General features: G+C 44.8%; 1 non-coding gene across 1 annotated transcript; it reads right to left on the bottom strand.

The window, feature by feature from the left end:
- Window positions 1–298: 298 nt before the first annotated feature.
- Window positions 299–417, bottom strand: LOC126337084 (5S ribosomal RNA). The gene has a single exon (XR_007565040.1). It is a non-coding gene; the product is annotated as a 5S ribosomal RNA (ribosomal RNA).
- Window positions 418–7,793: the final 7,376 nt, after the last annotated feature.

The raw sequence follows: 7,793 nt of genomic DNA, 5'->3' as shown, positions 1-7,793 counted from the left end.
AAATTACGGCTGTAGTCTCCCCTTGCTTTCAGCCGTTCGCAGTACCAGCACAGCAAGGCCGTTTTGGTTAATATTGCAAGGCCAGATCAGTCAGTCATCCAGACTGTTGCCCCTGCAACTACTGAAAAGGCTGCTGCCCCTCTTCAGGAACCACACGTTTGTCTGGCCTCTCAACAGATACCCCTCCGTTGTGGTTGCACCTACGTACGGCCATCTGTATCGCTAAGGCCCGTAGTCCTCCCCACCAACAGCAAAATCCATGGTTCATGGGGGGGGGGGGGGGGGGAGGGTGAGAGGGAGCCAACAGCACCCGGTGTTCCCAGGCGGTCACCCATCCAAGTACGAACCGGGCCCGATGTTGCTTAACTTCGGTGATCGGACGAGAACCGGTGTATTCAACATGGTATGGCCGTTGGCAAATGAGAAAGCGAAAATCTCATCAAAAACTGTGCTTGAAAGGGTTCCAGGAACTGTTACAGTAAGGAGAAGGTGTTAAAAGTATCTACAAATACTTCTGAAGGTGACAACACTTTGAAGGGACACAAATTAAGAAGAAACTTTTATTTTTAGGTACCATTGCCGAACAGTTTATTAGGAGACTCAGCACTAATTTACATGCGACACACATTCTTTACTGTACGCTATCAGTATTGCAGTAACTGCTACGCTATCAGTATTGCAGTAAGTGCTACGCTATCAGTATTGCAGTAAGTGCTCACTGCAACATTTTTTTTTTAGCATTTTTCGTTTTATGAGATTTACTTCTGGCAGTGTATGACTCCACTTGTTTTCCTTTGGCTTATCTTTTGCTTAAGGAACTATTTCGTTTTCAGTGCTCTGGTGAGAAAATACTGGCTTTGAATGTGTATATTTGTCGAATTTTGAGGTAACTTGTCAATATGGAAATTTTGTAGACTCATTAGATTTGGCTTACAAGGTTTGCGAGGTATGAGTTTGTGCATATGCTTCAGCTGTCGAACTGCACCTGCCCTTCTTCACGGTGGTCGTTCGTAACACAGCACCCACAACAACTCGTAACTCTGCCCCCCCCCCCCCCTTTCTCGGAGCGCGCTGCAACGGACCATAGCCCGCACGAAGCCGCCCGTTCACAGCCCGACAGGTACGGCAACTCGCTCGCCGACCTATGTGACTGGGAGGGCAAGGGCAACAGCTTGGGGAGCCCTACCTGCATACACTGACGAAGTGCGGGAAACTAGTTGGCTGGAAGGTAGTGATCGAAGCTATAAGGTAGAGGCCCTCCGGCAAACCGACGCACCCGAACCACGGAACCGACAAGTATATAATCGCCAATAACACGTACACAGGCGAACCATCGTTCACCACCGCTCAGCGGGACGGCTAGCGAAATCGTCCGCATGTGTGTGTGTGTGTGTGGGGGGGGGGGGGGGGGGGGGGGCTTAAGGCTGCATTCACAGTGGTAGTGACAACGATAGTCAGACGCCAAGAGTCGTGCAGTAACATCGGCCGACAGCTTGGTCACAGTGCGTCCTATCTCCTTCGTCAATTTTTGATGGGGTCAACGAAGGTTAGCTTAGTTTAGAATCTTCCGTGTATGAACACGGTTCGATTTTTAACCAGCTAGTGTGCTTGTAGATGTATGCTGCATTGTGGCTTTCACTATTAAAAAGGCGCCGAATGCATGTGCATGAGGTACACAGGTATCTGTCTCAAAAAGAACATGAGGAGCACTGTGCATTTTGTCCTGAGCTATCAGAATAACCACATAAATTTAACGGATATATGAGATGAATGTGATGCTGAGGGAATTAGGTTAGGAAATGAGACACTTAAAGTAGTAAAGGAGGTTTGCTACTTGGGGAGCAAAATAACTGATGATGGTCGAAGTAGAGAGGATATAAAATGTAGACTGGCAATGAAAAGGAAAGCGTTTCTGAAGAAGAGAAATTTGTTAACATCGAGTATAGATTTAAGTGTCAGGAAGTCGTTTCTGAAAGTATTTGTACGGAGTGTAGCCATGTATGGAAGTGAAACGTGGACGATAAATAGTTTAGACAAGAAGAGAATAGAAGCTTTCGAAATGTGGTGCTACAGAAGAATGCTGAAGATTAGATGGGTAGATCACATAATTAATGAGAAGGTATTGAATAGAATTGGGGTGAAGAAGAGTTTGTGGCACAACTTGACTACAAGGAGGGATCGGTTGGTAGGGCATATTCTGAGGCCTCAAGAGATCACAAATTTAGCATTGGAGGGCAGCGTGGAGGGTAAAAATCGTAGAGGGAAACCAAGAGATGAATACATTAAGCAGATTCAGAAGGATGTAAGTTGCAGTAAGTACTGGGAGATGAAGAAGCTTGCACAAGATAGAGTAGCATGGAGAGCTGCATCAAACCAGTCTCAGGACTGAAGACAACAACAACAACAACATGAGATGAAAGGAGAAACGTTCGGTCACTTACTGGAGATGATTTGTGGTGATCTTGAGACACAAGATTACGAACATTATTTTGCTGTATTTATTTGAAGTTAATGCAGGCATTCGTCAATAAACCGTGACTGTCATTCAGCATACATGCGAAAGACAAGCATAAACTTCAGAATAACGTACTAGGAAAATCTAAAGCACTGAAAAATGGAAACACATACACTACATTTCCAAACAACTTCATATAACAGAGCTACTTCGTATAACAGAACCACCACCATGCTGGCATACAAACGCCAGTAAGCAGTAATAATAATTTGTAGACAGCTAATGTCAACCTACCACAACCCAAAGAGATCCACTACAGTAACTGTAAGCATAAGGTACTCCACCCTTCTTACGCGAACAGATTATGTTTTGAGGTTATAATTTACTCCTAAACTTTCGGATAAAAATTTTGCCTACTTGTGGTTTCCAGTAACCCTGAGATTCCAACCCATAGATTCTAACTATACCCCCGTCATTATATTTTTGTATAAAATGCGTGATTGGCCATCAGCTGCTTTTATTTTAAACACAAATATCAACCTGTTTCAGTCATGGACTATCTTCACGGATAAGGGTTAAAATGGTTTAAGCCACCACATTACATTTGTCATTACTTAAATAATGTGTAGAGAATGTCATGATTATCAATATACGACACAGGACTTTTAGAAGCAAACATACTAAGCGTACACAGAACCAGTACTACCATTTGGCTGGAAACTCGAGAACCATCTCGGCATTTGCATCATGCGATTTAGAGAAATCACAGAAAACCTAAATGAAAATGCCCGTACGCGGTTTTTAACTGTCGTCCTCTGGAATGAGAGTCCAGTATGCTAACCATTCTGGTCTGTGTGTGCACTTAGTATGTTTGCTTCTAAAAGTCCTCTACACAGTAAGTAATGACAAATGTAATGTGATGGCTTAAACCATTTTAACTCTTATCCGTGTGATGGTTGGTGACTGACACGGGTTGATATTTGGGTGTAAAATAAAAGCAGCTGATGGCCAATCATGCATTTTATACACTATTTGACAGCTGCTGATAGGCACCTTTCAAAAATGTTTATGATATTTTCCATCTTTGGGATGGCACAAACTCACTTTTTGTTGGGCTAAATTTATCAGTTCCTCACAATTCATATTTCGTGAGTGAGAACGACGGTCGATTTGACCGCAGAAAACAAATCAGTTTGAATTTCACCAATTGTCACCCGAAGTCTGAACATTCGGATGATGAGATCGGCTGCAGTGCGAACGCGCATGTAGTGGCGTGCTGATTTGAAAAGACCGTTCATCTTCAGCCGATGTCGGTCATCGGAGGAACCCACCGATATCGGTCCCACTGTGACTGCATCCTAATACGGAGAGTGTCGTCGTCGAATGCTCAAAAGCGGCACAGCCTGTGTAGTGCACTAGCGCTGACGTCACTTCTCACTGTGCCAACGTAAAATAAGAGCCCACAATTTAATTTCTAAGTTAAGCACATTAGTTACTTGAAAAGCTGAAAAACTTTTGTGAATTCACCAGTATACAGGGCAGTTACGTGTGGAAAATAATATCTGACGATTGCCCGCCAAAATTATGTTGACAAATTCTTACTCTTCTTAGACATTTTCAATGACTGAGCCGTGCGTGGCTCATGTTCGCGCCACGTCTCATTTGACATCCTGTTTTTACTGTACAGCCACCTCGTTATGTTAATTTCAATTACTGGTGTCACTCAGTTGCCGCCTTGCCTGCCCGTGAGCAGCAGCAGCAGCGCTCATCGATATAAGCCCAGGCGTATTATCTTTGCAGACTGCTATTACTTCCCGGTTGTCGTGTGTTCGGAGTTAGTTCGGATCTGCGAGTGAGTTGGGAGGCGCTAGCAGTGCAGTTCGGACCTGGCAGTGTTAAGGACGCGGCAGAAGTTCAGTCGGGGCGCGGCTGCAGTGAGGTCCGGACAGCCATGACTCGCCCGACGGCTGCCGATACATATCACTTGAGCGCGGACCACCTTGGTTGGTTGTTGGTCGGTCTGCTTGTCGGACGGCGTGTATGTTGACCGGCGATCTCTTATGGATTTCTTGAGTGTGCCGACTCGTGATCCGTCCTTGTTATTGCACAGTCGCTGCCGTTAGTATTGTCCAGGCCTTCGGGCAAGTGTTCGTGAAACTGTGTGTAGTTATTTTAGTGCTGTCGCCGTGCTGATGTGTGGTAGTCGGTTGGTTGGTGTGGATCAGTCAGGAAATCGCGCGGCGCAGTAGGCCGCGCCCGCTGGCGGCCTCTACGCAGTGTCTGAGTGTGTGGCAGCTGTTCCGATTGCTACGAGGTTCGTGACTCACCGACCCAGGACATCAAAGCAGTGTGGTCATTTAATTACGGAAGCCAGTCTGTTCACATTGTGCCGTTGGTTCTCATGGTTGGCTGTTGGGGGTATTCTCGTGAGCAACAGCGAGTGTTTGAGCTGGCCAAAGTTTGGTCACCATCCGGTGGAGTTTAACTGTATTTTGGATATTTGAAGTCCAAGTGCACCAGCGGAATTTTCTGCCTTGTGACCGTTAGCGTTCCTGTTACCTGACCTAGCCACTAACGTAAAATTCAGACAGTGTCTTTTCCTCGTCGTGTTGTCGCTGTCCAACACGTGTGTGTAGTTTTGACAGCTTGTGCATACGTGGTTGTGTGCGGCTACACCTTTTACGTTTTGGCTTTGGGGTTCCTTGTGTACTGGTCGGGTGGAAAGCAAGTCATCTTGTCGGTGGGTCCGTTGACTGTCTCTTGGTTGGGTTGCCAGCAAATAGGATATATTTGGGCCGACTACCTCTCTCCCTAAGCGAACGTTAATATTTCAAGTGCAGACCGACCCGAAAACTTCTGAGCGCCGTTGGCTGTACTGCCTTTTCTTACTGGTGTTTGATTGTGTATTTTAATGGCTCATAACCGATGGTTCGAATATGTACGCTTTTAGTTGGGTTTTAAATCATGGGCCTTCATCCATTTAAAAGTAAAATTCCTTATTGTTAAGTCTTAGACTGTATGGGTCTTCAGCTTCCTTTTTTTAAAAATTATTTAAGGATAACGCTTTGGACCTTCTGCCTTTGAAAATTTATTGTAGTTGTGTTTTTTTAAAATAACGGGCCTTCAACCGTTTTAAAATTAAAATTCCTTACTTGTCAAGTCTTAGATTGTTTGGGCCTTCAGCCTCATTTGAAATATTATTTAAGGATAATACCTTGAGCTTCCTGCTTTTTCTAAATTTATTGTAGTTGTGTTTTAAACCATGGGCCTTCAGCTCTTTTAAAAATTAAAGAGGCTGTGCCCTTAAGCCATAAGACTGTGTGACATATACAGTCGATAGTTAAGCTCCGAAATTTGCGCTGTAACGTTTGGCCAACTAAATAAAGTTATAAGTGTTGGAGTGTAACTGACAGTCGCTCATTTTTGGCCCCTTTCCACAATTCCAACTACCTGTTCTGTCCTGCGGATTTAACCAGGCATTTCAATGACATTTTAAACCATTTATAGATCGATTTTCGCAGTAATGCACTGAATTTGGTCCTTTAACTCGGGAATGATTCTCGGTATGTTTACAACTGACTTCACATAAACCCACAGGGTACAGTAACACCACACCACGTCGCGAAATTATGGAGGTCATTTCCGGGCGCAATGGCGTGAGATGTCACGACACTGAAACTTGTCCTACAAGAACGTGCGTGATTTAGACGTGGTATGACAGGTGTCGCTATCTTGCTGGAACCACTTGGTTTTTAGGTTTATCCCTTACAGCTGGGACCACAGACACTCATTTATCGTGTTGCGATAATGTACGCCATTCACCAGCACTGCAACAACTGCTACATGAACTAAAAAGTCTCACGCATTTCGACCAGCAGAACTCAAACTACACTAGATAGTACTGCACTCGTCGGCTGTTGTGTTATGCGAGGATTCTCGTCACCATATATTCGACAGTTATGGTTGTTGACTTAGCTGTCCAGTTGAAAATGCGACCCAACACTAAACAGGACATTGCTCGCAAAACGACATCCACAGTTGGATTCCCCAACACTCAGTAGGTAAATTTGCGCCGTTGCAAATGCTCGTTTGGCTTGGTACCCCTCAAAATGTCCAATTCTTGTGATCGACGAGATTCAAGGGCTTTGTGGTACACTTATTTGCTAGCCTATATCTTCAGTAGCCTGGGTGGTACGACGTTGATTTGGTGTCTTAGCATCAGCAACTCAAAGACTTCCCTCAAACTTTTCAAATATTCATAGAATTATCGATTAATCAGGTATTTTTCGTCGACAGAAACTGCGAAGTGTCTAAAAAAACCTTCGCCGCACCCTATTTGTAATACGCTTCCACTAAAATGCGTTCTTGGGCAGGAAAAGATTCATTTTCACTGACTGCACTGTCTCTAGATAATATTTCAGCAGTAGCAAGAGTTGCCAACCGATCGAAACGAAAACCGCACGCAGTTTAAACTGTGTATTCCTATTACCACCTCTATTAAAGTGAGTTCACAGACTGCTGGGCCGCTTGCAAATGAATACGTTTGTTTCCAGACGCAACAACTCGCAATATAAATACACACTATTAGGCACTGGGTTTCCAGCTGGATAAGTGTTGGAAAAACCGTGACGTTTCGAGTCTAACACACATCATCTTCGGGTGAAATGAAATCGTCAAAAGATGATGAGCATGACACCTGACAGGTACCGTGGTTTTTCAGTACTGCCATTTCGTTGGAAACCCGAGGTTCAGCTGTGTACACCGGAAATAGATGAGCCAACTTGTCCTCTCTCACGAGGACAGTCATGGAAAGCTATGTTCGTTGCACAACTCTGTGTGGATGCGTAACATGGGCAGTAGGCAAGACGGAACTGAATAGACATCTCTATATGGAGGATATGTTCTCCAGTCTGCTGAAAAAATACACAGCTTATTTCACCATAAAATGATGACCCTAGTGGAGAAGTCACGGTTTTTCCACACTGGCATCCAGTTGGAAACTCTAGAAGTTTTAGTCAGCAGTGCTGCATGTTGTTACCAAGCATCCTAACACTCTTCAGCCTTCTTTGCAGTGAACCACACGCTCTTTCAGATTCATCTGGTTCCATTTGGACTGCGAAACATGCATTGTTCACACACTCCTGTGTGGGTTGCACATTGTCGATGGGTGGGTATATACCCGTACCTATGAATGCTCCCGTATGCAGAAAGCTAACGGACTGAGATCCGCTGAACTAGGAGGCGACGCTACTGCACCTCCTCGATCAATCCATCGACCGCGAAACGTTGCAATGAGGCACTGTCGCACGATCCGAAGAGAACAGGGTGGTCTCCATAC

The sequence above is a fragment of the Schistocerca gregaria genome, chromosome 2 (assembly GCF_023897955.1).
Source record: "Schistocerca gregaria isolate iqSchGreg1 chromosome 2, iqSchGreg1.2, whole genome shotgun sequence".
Lineage (NCBI taxonomy): Eukaryota > Metazoa > Arthropoda > Insecta > Orthoptera > Acrididae > Schistocerca > Schistocerca gregaria.
This window is presented reverse-complemented; position numbering and strand designations above follow the sequence as displayed.